Source organism: Anopheles stephensi, chromosome 3, assembly GCF_013141755.1.
Source record: "Anopheles stephensi strain Indian chromosome 3, UCI_ANSTEP_V1.0, whole genome shotgun sequence".
NCBI lineage: Eukaryota > Metazoa > Arthropoda > Insecta > Diptera > Culicidae > Anopheles > Anopheles stephensi.
The window spans coordinates 86,561,326-86,573,985 of record NC_050203.1 but is presented as its reverse complement, the minus strand read 5'-3'; the positions used below and the strand labels follow the sequence as shown (position 1 = coordinate 86,573,985).

Genomic DNA, 12,660 nt, shown 5'->3' with positions numbered 1-12,660 from the left:
CTCTTCGTTCTTACCACGTCCGAAGAGAGCCACCTTCATCGGAATGTCCACAGTCTCTCTAGTCCACAGTTTCCCTCTATGCACGGGCAGCGACAATCGATGGCATGCGTTTATGCAATGCTTATGCTTTGCGACGGTCACCGAGAGCGTGGTGATCGCTCTCCAGCTCGTGGCCGTCGTGTCGCCGTCGTCCGTTGCACAAATCGGGTTCGGGTTCGGGTCACCGGCACGAGCGGCCGCTGGGAAGCTTTCGCGAGGACTTTCGGCCCCAACGCTCGGCACGGTACGCGCCATTCGTACTCGGGACTTCGTGCCATCGGTATCGGGATTTGGCCGCAGCGCAGCGTCCAGTGTGTGTCTGTCAGCTGCGTTCCGTTCACGTGCGTGTCAGCTTGTATGTGTGCAGCGTGTTGTAGGTGGGTGCATGGGAGCGAGCGCGTGTGCGGTGCGACCGTGCGTCAGTGAGTTTGTAAGGTGGCGCACATTTCCGTTGGCAATCAGAACGGTGTGTGTGTGTGTGCGGATCGAATTATCAATTATCGGGGATCAAGAAAAGCAATCAAAGCTGCTTGAGGAACGTACATTTGTCCACTTCACGCCTGAAGAGCTACAGCAACGTGCACCGAGAGTGAATGCATCTACATTGCAAATGCAGCTTGTGGTTGTGTGATGTGACCCAGTGGATTGTGCAACGGCCTGCTCCCGAAGCAAACACGTGAAATGAAGATTCATCAACAATCGCCAACTCATAAATTATTAAATACTATTGCCAAACAGGGGGGCCTGAAGTTGCGTTAGAGCCTCGGCAATGTTGTTGTTGGGATGGTCCTGGACGGCACACACTCAGGTGAAGGTGACAGATTGTCTCACACGGAACGGATAATCCAAGTGTCGCGTAAAAGGATAATGCTGGGGGCTGTTGTGGGCATAATGAAGCACTCGTGCCCACCATGCCCACCAATTCAGCCAATTTCCATAAATCTTTGCGTGGCCAGTGCCCATAAACCAGGCAAATGGCGCCGTGCGCTGATAGTTGTCCAATTCGGTTAAGTAGTTGAGGTGTCTCCAATTTTTGCTTTTCTTCCTCCATTTCAGGCAGGCAGTGCGGTTTTTACGGGTGTGAAGTTTGGTGTGATTTTTGTCAGTGAAAGTGAAGTTTAAGTGAAGTCCGCGAGTGAGGGAGAGTGAGCTAAGCGTGGCTTTAGGATAGCCAACGTTCGAGTGTGGTGATCCGGTTGATCGATACAAGCGAGCAAAGCCGGTCATTAACAGGATAATCTGGTGCGTCGCAGGTGATTTGAATGAATTTCCCGGTCTTGAAGGATTCCGTTGCAGCGTTTTGTTGCGTCGTCCTCACACAGTCGGTTGAAGGTGTTTTATTGTGTGTGGGGTGCGCACTAATTAAATTAGTGAGAAGTGAGCAGGAAAGCTAGAAGTGTTGCAGTATTTTGTTGAAATAGAGCAATCGTTTTAGAAAAGTGAGTTTTTGAAATAAAAATATTAGAAAAAGTGTGAAATGTGCGAAACGATTGAGTTGCGCAGAAAGCTTTTGGGTTGAATGATATACAAGCTTATGAAATATGAAAAACGTGTAAGAGAAGTGAAAAAGTGTTGAACAACTTCAAAAAGAGTAGAAACGAAACAGAGAAAAGTGAGAAAGTGATACAAAATTGCGAGAAGATAACGATTACAGTGTGAAGAAGGAAGTGAAAAAATCTCACAAAAGAAAACACAAAAATACATAAGCAGAAAGAAAAGAGCGGAAAAAACGGAAATACAATCTAAAAAGTGAAAACGAAACAATTACACACACAAAAAAGTGAACGGGAACCATTCAGCAGAAGCGGCAAACGCAAAAGAAAAGGATTACTTGAAAATATTATTCTTTCATCAGTCGGAAAGTGTAGCAGCAGCAGCAGCAGCTCCAGCCGGCCAAGGATAATAAATCTCTTCTCGGTTTTTTCTTGCTGTCGGTTCTCCCCGACACAGCGCTTGTCGGTCGGTGGTTTAACGGTTCCTCGGTTACTGGCCACTTGGCTCAGTAGTGATTTTTTTCATCCCTTCCGTGTTCTTCTGTGAGTTGTGAGTGGTACGGTTTGTGTCTGTGTGAGTGTTTGTGTGTGTGTGTGTGAGTGTAAGTGTGCGCGCCATCCGCTGGGAAAAGGCGAAAAGGAAGGAAAAGCGTCCGGCACTCGGCGGCTGGATCTGATTTTCTTCGCCAGGGGATTAAAGCAAACACCGCGCAGGCTAACAAGGCCTCTATAATGATTGTGTAAGTAGGATGCATAAAATATTGTAACCGACGTTTGTATGTCTCGGGAGGAAAAAAGAAACTGGGGCGAATGTTGGGATTTTTTTGCTTCTTCTTCAATGGTTATCAGAAATTATGTAAGATGGGTTGCGGGCTTGCCAAATTAAATTATTCACTTCAATCTATGCGGGATAGGAGGTCGAGTGTTTCATGTTTAAAATGTATCCCGTAGATAGCTTTGAAGGAAGCATGAGGATGTAGGTGAAATTAAATTTCCACTATCACCTGTTTCGGTTTCTTCGAGGTGTAAAGCTCAGAAGCAGTCATGAAGTTCAGATGGAAGAAGTAGCAGCGCTGCCTTGTCTATTCCCAGCTCAATGGGAATGGCTTCATTTCACATCGTCGAACGGCTCTTAATGGGCCGCTGAGAGATGTACTGAAACGAGATGGGAATTCAGTCGACCACTTGGCTTCCTGTAGTTCGAACGGACGAACCAGAACACTAGGTGAAGATTTGGTTCAATTAACGGCCAAGAAACATCCCATTCCGGGTCCCACTCTGTCGACACTCTCGCATGTTCGCTCTATTCCCAGAGCAACCAGCAACGAACTGTCGATGGAGGCGGACGACACCATCCACTATCTGTTCGAAAACCAAAGTCACACAGAACACATGGTACCGAAAGCTCTCCCACAGGAGAATACACTTGCACGGGTAAAGTGGCAATGTCGCAGAATTCTTCGCTACTTCTTCCTCCCTTGCCCGATTCTGTCCGCACTTGAAACAGAAGTGATGTTTTGCACTTCATTTCAAGCGCCACCTGGGAAAACGAGGGTCCCCATTCGCGGTGAAGTGTTTCAGAACAAAAGGGTTTTTTGTGTGTGTGTGTGTGTGCTTGTTTGGAGATTCATTTGCTATTGGAGACAGCTAGTGGGCTTTGGAGCTTCGGAAGACAAGAGAATAATATAATAGTGGCAAAGAAATTGATAATCTACTCTCGGGAGGAAAACCACGGACATCAGGACTCAGGACCAGCATACTTCACTAGGGAAGTTCTTCGTTTGTCCGGGATGTCTTTTTTTGTGGAAACTTCTAGCAGGCAGGTCCGCAGTTCCATAGGGCATTCAGTATGTTTGCCAAAAAAAAAAGGTTGGAAAAGTGTGCCGGACAACCTGCAGCACCATCCGGGAGAGTAAGGAATTGCAGCAATTGAATTTTTCACTATCACGAACCCGTAGTAGTACGTAGTCGCTTCTCGCCACAAACCTGCCCCATTTTGGGACGCTAATGTGCGACTCAAATTTATTACTCGGTAATTGATATTACCGGGGCCCTTCGAAACAGATAGCGGAACAATGGGGAAAACCCCGAGCAACCGGGGCTGAAGAGTTGACGCCGGGGAAAATTTGTAGCACTTTGTGTGCGCTGTGCAAACACCGGGTGCAATTCGGTTGGGTCTTTCATTTTTTTCATCCGGAAGGAGGGACAAAGTTTTTGTTTCCCAATTTTAAAAAACATTCGCGTTCTCGGAGGACGATGATAATCTACCCAGGGCTTGTGCTGGGAGTCTTTGTGATCTTTTGGGTAGGTTGGGTACGGAACGGACGGAATGATGTAGAACCGTGAGCGTGAGGTAATCGAGGCCGACACTGAGCACTCGTGCCGCGATTGTGAAGGAGAAGTAGGACTTTGAGAACACGTAGCACTGAGTTGGAAGCAGGAGTTTGCCTGTGAGGTAACAGTGAGGTGTGACATAAATTTGCTGCTTGTTTAAGGACCCCAACATTAGCTCCCTAAACGGTTGCAGCTCGTGAAGTTATGCGATTGTAAGAATTTAAGGTTATGTTGTGAACCTTTTTCCGAGGACTCCTTGCTCTCAGACATTGGTTAAAGTGCATTACACCATGAGATCCGTTAATACTATAGAAGCTTGTTTGATAAATAGAGCCCTCATGCAAGATCAACCGTCCTGATCGATAAATCAACGTGTCGATAAGATGCAATCATCCAGCAAAAACAGTACCGGTGGCCCCGATCGTGTACATTTAGACAATAACCACGACCGTGGAAGGCAATTTATCAGTTCATTATAGTATACATACACACACACACACACACACACCGACAGACAAGCTCCTGGCTGGCACCTGTGATGGGGCAATTACATTTAAATTCATTGCATCTAAATAATTGAGCAGCGAGTAAAGCGGTCGAGGCGAACGAACGGTAGTCCTAGCGCCTCCAGTCTTTTGGATCATTTATTTTGCAGTGCACTAACCAGCACTTAGCAGTAGAGTAGTGGAGCAGCGTAGAGTCCTACCGGAGTGCGCCAGCAAAACTACAAACTTGGTGAGGCTTCGCTTTCTTCACCGTTGGCCTTCAGGAGCGCTCGGGTGGGAGATGGTTCTTGTGGTCGTCCGGGAGTTGAGGTGAGTTATGGGCTTCGGGAGCAGTTCGACAGTGGTCCAAACAATGGTCCGCGCGAGGCACCAGGGTCAGTTGCAACTGTTTCTGTTCGGCAAAGTCCACGATGCTCCGGATCGCGACTCCGCCCAACAATAGGGAACCTCCACACACACACCAAGTGCAAGATTTCGCAACTAGAAAACCGTTGGGCCGACTATTAGCAAACGCTTTGTTTCCTCCATTCACTCCATTCGGTGGTTGTTGTTTTGCAGGAGTTTCGGACGGTGGTAGTTTATTAGATCGTTTATTAAATGGGCCAAAAGCGTTGCCGCGGCCCGGACACAAACAGCGCCAATGAAAGCGAAACGAATTCTAGCTCGAGCGAAGGTGGGCGAAAATTGAATTCTCACCTTTTGTTTCTCGCCAGATGGAGAATATTGTGGAATGGAGTGAATTTTACAGCTGAGACTGGGGAAAGTTTTGGCCGGCAGGAAGAGAAAGAATTCCAACAAAAGCCCTAACCACAAACGGACGTTTAATTCGCCCGCCCGGATGGAGAAACGGTGGAGTTGGAGTCCGTTTTGGGAGTTCGGGGCGATTAAATAACACTCGCTTTTTATGGCCACTGCCTTGAGCGGGGGGTTATGGAATTCGGGATGGTGATTTGAACAACGCCTGGCAAACACTTAATTATTAAATGGCTATGGAATCATTCGCTTGCGGTTGGGCATTGAGCAACAGCAGCAGGGCAGGATATTATTTGAGCTTAATTTTAATTAAACAAGCCGGCCTGGGAGATCCGGCACCGGAGTGTCAAAACCTTTCAAATTGATTGATTCTGTAAAATATCTCAAAGAATTAGTAAGGAATATTCACGTCTTCTTCAGCATTAATTCTTCGTTTCAATTGCATAGAACTCCGAACGGATCAGCGTTAAAGCTCGGCTTGTTTGTATCGTCCGTGATTTGAAATTTATTGACCATGCCAACCGGTGGCCAATTTGCGGTGGGATGAGATGCTCCCGTAGGAAACCCCGAAAAGCCTTCCTGGGGAACTTGTAATTCCGTTTAAATTTCAAACTAACGATCGAATTACTAGACTCTCTCCTGCCCTCCGGTGTCTGGGCGAAGCGATGCAAGCCAACCAGGGCAGTCAGCCACGGTAGTACGGGCTACCTCGGGTCGTAAATTATCAGCTGAGCTTGGTACCTTTTAGCAAGGGTATTTCGCTAAAACCATAACCTCACTTCACCAGCGACTAAACAAACTTCACCGCCGTCTCCTTGCGGTCGTTGGTTCTCGCTAACCGGGCGCTTGGTACGTGCAAAACTCCCGTGGCTCGGACTGTGTCTGTTGGTGAAAACGCTGGAAAACCCTTCTTCTTCTGCTGCTAGACAACACTACGTATCCGACTACGAAACACCGGATGGGAAGCTTAGGGTTGTACTCGATACGAATCGGACCAGACATCGGCGAAATCGCGCGCGCGTCCGTTCTGTCTCTCTCTCTCTCTCGCTCTTGCCTAGTCCAATGAAATCGCTGTCGGAAGTCCAAAAGTACACGTTTATGACATGCGGAAAATCAATATTTGCCTCCGCCCGGATCGCTCTCGCCTCGTGGCCAGACGTGGTGTTTTGATTTGTTCGGTCCTGTTCCCGGGTCTAGTAACACGAGTAAAGCCGCCACCAGAACCGTGAGCTGCGGTTTGCCTACCTTCCAGGCGGATTTGAAATCGAATCCCGCCGCCGATGTAACAATCGCTCTTCACAGTTTTCCCAGTTACGAAAGCGGGCGGAGTGGGGGAGGGCTTAAGTAAATTTATAGTCACAGGTTAATTGGCACGAATAAAGTTTGCCAGAATCGCAGGAACCGAGATACCACTTCGACAGGTCGGGCGAAGAGGGTTGGGCGTGTTGTACGTAACCGACGCTTTTTTTTCGACTCGTCGGTGGATTCCTCGTTCGATAGGAACGAGCCGAATCGTAAATCGGTAATGTAAATGGGAGTATTGGGGCGAGTGAGCGTACCGGAGGCAAAAAAAAGACTACAATATTGCTTCCGCTGCAGTAATGGCTGATTGCTTTTTCCGGTCGAACTGGTTTGGCGTTTGATTCGAAGTCTTCGGCAGGGTGTTCGATAGAAGTCCTGGAAATGGAGTATTTTTTCTGCCTGCTCCTAGCGCCTTGTTAATGCTGCTGGGTGAAACGGTAGCATTATGCTGAAAAGTATCTGATTTAAGTGTGTACTTTAAGGAGGCACAATTATGTTAGGCAAAACTGTGTGCGGAAGGTTGGTGTGTTTTATATTTTGTTATCGAATTATCTGCTCGATTGGTATGGGCTTAACAAGCTATATTGCTTTAATTAGGTTCGATTTCGTGCACTGGTAAAGTTTTCTAATTTAATTTTCATTTTTCTATCACTCAACAACTCGTACGAGAAATGCTTGAATGATTTAATCGAGCCCTGAGAGATGGTCATAGTTTTGCAATCAAAGAGGGCATTTTTTGTCATCGTCGTTGGCAGGAAGATTTAATGGTCAAAAATTGAATGAAATGAAAAGCTATTCGAGCCGAAAGAGCTATCCTTCCGGTTCGGTTCTGTTGATCTAGACTCGAACCCGGTCAAAGCCGGATGTATCACGACTGACCGTTGTTTGCCTATTCGCGATGCACGAGGCCCCTCGGCGAAGTCCTTCCATTTTTCGGATACCAAAGCCGACACAATGACATACAGAAGAGCATTACCAACAACAAAAAACAAGAAGTCTCACGTTCAAAATCACGAATCACGGCTTCACGTATCGCGAATAATGACCCAACAACTTCATCGGTCAGCGAGCGTGTGGCGCGACCTGCGACAATTGCATCATCATCATCGCCATCCACGGCGGGCGATGCGATGTGTCCTGTTCACGGTGGGATGCAGTTTTCTTTGAGCTGGAGCCGGGGTTTTTTCGCACTTGATCTACTCGGATTGCCGCTGTGAAGCACTGCGAAGTTTCAATTTTACTTGTTAGCCTCTGGTCGAGTGTATGCTATATGTTTCGGTTCCTTTTTTACTCGCCCTTTCATGTCACGAAACGGTTTTCTCATGTTTCGGAGTTTGCTTTTTTCTCCACTTTTTTTTTAATTGAGAAAAATGAAGAAAACTACAATCAACAACAAGCAGCAGCAATCGTCCAGTAGGGAAGCCAACAGAAAACCGTTGCCAACAAACACGACACACACACACACGCGCGCGAGTCCAACACAACTGGGAACAGGAACACTTCACTTCCGGCAAAGTCACTGCCAACTGTTAGTTTACCCTCTCTGTTGGTCGTCCCCCGGTTTTCCTTCCGATCCGATCGGCCGGGAAATTCGCTGACCACCACCGGCAAAATGGTCCGAAAAGCCGAGATTTGTTTAGTTAAAGTGGTCGTACCCGGAGTCGTCGTCCGGGACGCTGTGGCTGCAATGCGCTTTTCCATCTGCCTTGCCGCAACCCCCTTTCTCCCCGATCGCTCGTGATGAATGTGCTCCCGGGTGAATGTTTTTATTTTTCCCCGTAAACGTAAACAGCATCCCGGTCAGTTCGCTGACCAGAAAGCAGCCGAACCGAACCAGCGCCAATGTTTGTCCAGTGGTGGTGGTGGTGGTGGTGGTGGTGGTGATGGTGGTCGTGGTGATACCGGTAATGGTTGTCATGTCGGGTGGTGCAGCGATTCTTGCGTTGCGTTGTTTTCCATTGGCAGCCGCCCAAGCACAAGAAAACCGACGCCTTTTTTTAATCATCTCTCAACTTTTATCAAGCGCGCGTATCGCTCTCTCTCTCTCTCTCTCTATCTCGCTCTCTCGCTCTGTCTAGGTGGGTATTTTCCTTTCCTTGTTACCATTTTTTATGTTCTTCTTTGGGGAAAACTCTTGAAAAACTCCCAAACCTTACCAACCCAAACCCCGACAAATGTCTCTTTCTGTGCCTCTCTCTCTCTCTCTCTTTCTCGATTGTTTCCTCAGTCAAAGTTTTGCAACTTCTTTTACAAGCTTTGCAATTGTTCTTTGGGCTTTCATTTACTCACACTTTTTTCCTATAAGAAGAAGCAAAAAGAGGAGGAAAAAAGTTCCATTTTTTGAGGTTTGGAAAAATCGGGAGCTTTCCCGAACGATGGTGCTGGCTGCGTTCTGTGCTTCTTCGGGCGCGTTCTTCTCGCTCGCGTAACTCGATTGAATTTCTATTGGTTTATGGGCATGTACGTGCATGTGAGTGTGTGTGTGAGAGCTTCGCGCAAACTTACACTTTTCCCCTCAAAATTCCTCAAGCCCCTCAGCAAATCCAGTTTCGCTACAATAATAGTAGCGAATAGTTTTCTTTTCATCCCCTTGCTTGGGTTTTCCCGGCGCATGCCGGCGCTGTTCCAAGCTCTGTGAGACAAAATAAAAACCTCAACACACACCGACAAACACACGCTTAGACGCAGAAGGATGTGTGTGTGTGCGCGCCCGGCGCGGAAAATCGTCGTTGACAGTAGGGCGCTTCGTGTCGTTTTCCTATTCATTCCACACTACTGCCAACAGGAAAAAAAAATCCACCCCGAGAGACGAAGAGAAGAGTCGGGTGAAGAGGAAGAAGGATGGAAAGAAAGGAGCGGATGGAAGAGCAAGGGCAGGGAGAGAGGGAACTGGCAAGGACGCGAGTAGCTTTTGGCGTGCCGTGGCGCCACGGCGTCCCGGAGACATAAAGTAGATCGTTACAGACGCGCGTTCGCCCAATCCATGTGAGTGAACTTTTCGCCACACCGACACAGTGCGCGACACATTCCCACTGCAGTGGACGATATCAGAAGAGGGAAAGCGAGAAGGGGCAGGGAGGGATGGAGAGCGAAGAAGAGAGAGAGAGAGAGAGAAAATAAAAAAGAGGTTTATACAACTTCCATCCGAAAACTGAATCCTATCGGCCGTCAAAAAGGATAAGAGATGGGTAGTTGAAGAAAGGAGGTGGAATGGAGGGAAGAATTTTCCCCCTTCTTCTCGGCGCGTCATTGGGGTAAGGTGGTGGGAAAGTTGCCGCCGGTTGCGGAGATGCAGCAAGCATAAATTTACTCTAGTCGCTCGACTGGAGCTTCCGATGGCTTTCTGTCTGTTCTGGCCCGATGGCTGCCGCCGATAGTTGGTGGAGACGGGCGGGCGGAAGAAAGGAAGCGTAGAGGGGGGGGGGGGGGGCATAACGTGTAGACGACATGTACACACCCCAAATCGGGTGCTGCGTATTCGTGTGGGCAAGAAGTTTGGCAATTGGGCAAGCGTTGATTTATCCCGATAAGGAACCGAAGCAGCACGGCAGAAGCTCAAAGAACGCCAGAACCGATTTGCGTCTCGAGGTTTTTTTTTCTTCTCCACAATGAGTGAGGAGAAGAAGAGGGAGATTTTCTAAAAAGGTGAGATAAAACTTACCAACAAACCCTTGTGACCTCTATTCTGGGGGCTGGAGCACTGGTGAACGAGCCCAGAAGATCAGGAAGATCGATTATATCCCTTTTTTCCTGAGGATTGTCTTCTTTCAGTAGAATTGAATTACTTGAACGTTTTATGAAGAAAATTAAATTCCCTTACAAAGAAATACTTAAAACTTGCTTCCAGGATAATTTTTTATCGAAACCTAGCCATTGCATACATTTAGGCGCTTACATGTTCGCTGTGTTCTGTGGTTAGTGCCAGATCTTCCGTTACAGCGTTATCTAACGAGATCAAAGATTGTTTTGCTGGCTTATCCTTATCAGCCCTCCATTCTGTGCTCTAGTCTTTTGGTCTCACTATTTAACAAACAAACCCAGAAAAAGGGCTTGAGTTTCACTTTGCATGTTCGTGGCTGTTTCCCAGCCCCATTTTCCACAGAGCAAACGGATTTCGGTAAAGGATTCGCCACTTCCAACTGCGAGACACCAAGCGCTGTGAGTCGCAGCGTGGTAGCATCGTAAACATAAAATATCAGTGCGGGATTATGTTTCGCTTTATGACTCAATTGTACAATAAATTTTCGAGCATGATTCTCGTGCCTCTACCAGTTCCCCCTCCCATTCCTGGCTTTGATGGCGTGCGGACGGGTGCTTTATCAAGTGTGTGTGTGTGTGTGAGTGAGTGTGGTGGAATGGTGGACAAAAAACCGCAAAAAAGGAAAACAGAACGAACGAGAATCACTTGCACAACACAAGATCGAGTACCGAACGAGTTGTACGAAAATGTGAATACAAATGGTATTATGACTTTTTATTTTCGGGGCTGTTTTTTTCCCGTCAAGCGACATACTGATGATAGTGCGTGTGTATGTGTGCGGGAAAACTTGTGAAACAGTGTATGTATGTGAAAAAACACATACGAAAACCCCAAATGGACGTACAGATTGGGAAGGACAAATTAAAATATACGTACACATGAGGAGAGCGAGAAGGAGAGAGAGAGTGAGGGAGAGAGAGAGAGAAAGAGCGAGAGCATACGATAAATAATTTAATGGCAGCAGTGAGTGATGAATTTTACTGCGGTACCAGAAACCGAACTGCGTGTACTAAGTGAAACTTTTGCCGTAGTCCTTGTAGTAGTACGATATGGGACATAAAACCGGTGTATATGTGGTCCAACCACAAACGAGAGGACACCATTTTCCCACTAGATGGCGCTGTAAAGTGTCGTGACAGGCCCTTTTTCGGGATGGGTCGGTTATTCGAAAAAATCAATCCGGAAGTGATGAAACAACAGTTTTGGGAACAACTTTTTATTGCTGGAACGATCGTTCTGGAACGCTTTCGGCCGGGCCCAATTGCACAACGTGTGTTATTAAGGGCGATCGTTAAAGTGGAATTTAGGTTAGCGTTTGCGAATGGCTTTTTGATTGACGGATGATTTTTCTTGGAATTTTTAAACAGGACTCTTCAGAACTGGAGTTGAAAAGTTTCGAGTTTGCTCAACAAGCTTTGCACTTGGGTGCTAGGAGGATCTGTGTCAAAGGATGAGCTCCCCTTGATGTCGAATTGTTTTATGCAACTGAGTTAAATTTTTACTATTTACCGAATTTCTGAGCGATAAAACTCAGGACATTGATTCCACCAAATAAATAACCGAGGGATGTTCTAGACGAAATTATTCCATTACTGGGTTCCTCTAAATTATATTGTGTTGATCTTGCCTTGTTGAAGCTGCTTCACCCGATGGAAACAGCTTGTTTCGTAAAATGACGAAATTGAATGAACTTTTTCCCTTTTCATGGAGGTTCTCACACGATAACATTCCCAGACATTATTTTCTTTAGAGATTCCGTCTTCCTACGCTTTCTGTTGGCGCCAAAATGTATGCAATTTGAATACACGTTTGAAAGAGGAATAAATTTGATCATAAAGCCTTGAATTCCGATATTTTTGATAACATATTTAAGACACTTCGTAGTTTAACTTCTAAGCTAAGAACCTTGCAGTCCAAATTTCTTGCGGCTAAATTGGGCAAGTTTTAAGTGAAACCACTCCCTTGAATCGAAAAGCAAATTGCTTCTCTCGCATCTCCACCGATCACAACTTGCAATATAGTATGCTAATTTGATCCCTACAATCTATGGCCAGCCACACAAACCACCAAACACAATCGTAAGCGATGCAACAACGCTTTGCATCTGATTCAAAATTCGTTTAAAACTTCGTCCGTTGGCCGGGGTTGGCAAATGTAATCAGACAAAACTTTACCCTACGGCAACAGCAGCAAAATATTAATTTCCATCAGCAATTCCCTCGCTTTGCTGGTGACTAGGTGTCAATAGCCTTTTGATGCTCGTGAAGAGAGAGAGAGAGGGAATGAGAGAGATTCCCCGCCGTGGACAATGCCCTGATGCAGCATGAGTTGTGTGAGGAAATATTGTTGATTTTGCCGATTTTTTGTTGTCTGCAATGGAAAACACAAACCAATTGCAGTCATTTTTTTCCTAGTTGGGTTTCGCATTTCGGTATGGTAGATTGTAAAATTTGCATTAACGATCGAGCCACTA

The 12,660-nt window shown here is 46.6% G+C and overlaps 1 protein-coding gene across 8 annotated transcripts in view; it reads left to right on the top strand.

The window, feature by feature from the left end:
- Positions 1-282: 282 nt before the first annotated feature.
- Positions 283-12,660, top strand: part of LOC118513917 (protein madd-4) — a 123,698-nt gene continuing 111,320 nt past the window's right edge. For 6 of the 8 annotated variants that reach the window (XM_036060277.1, XM_036060276.1, XM_036060275.1 and 3 more), the window contains exons 1-2: positions 283-416; positions 1,096-2,272. The gene's annotated coding sequence lies outside the window, so the exon portion shown is untranslated. Of the gene's footprint in view, positions 417-455; positions 475-1,095; positions 2,273-12,660 lie in introns of those variants that run through there. The other 2 variants (XM_036060272.1, XM_036060271.1) reach the window with 2 other exon arrangements.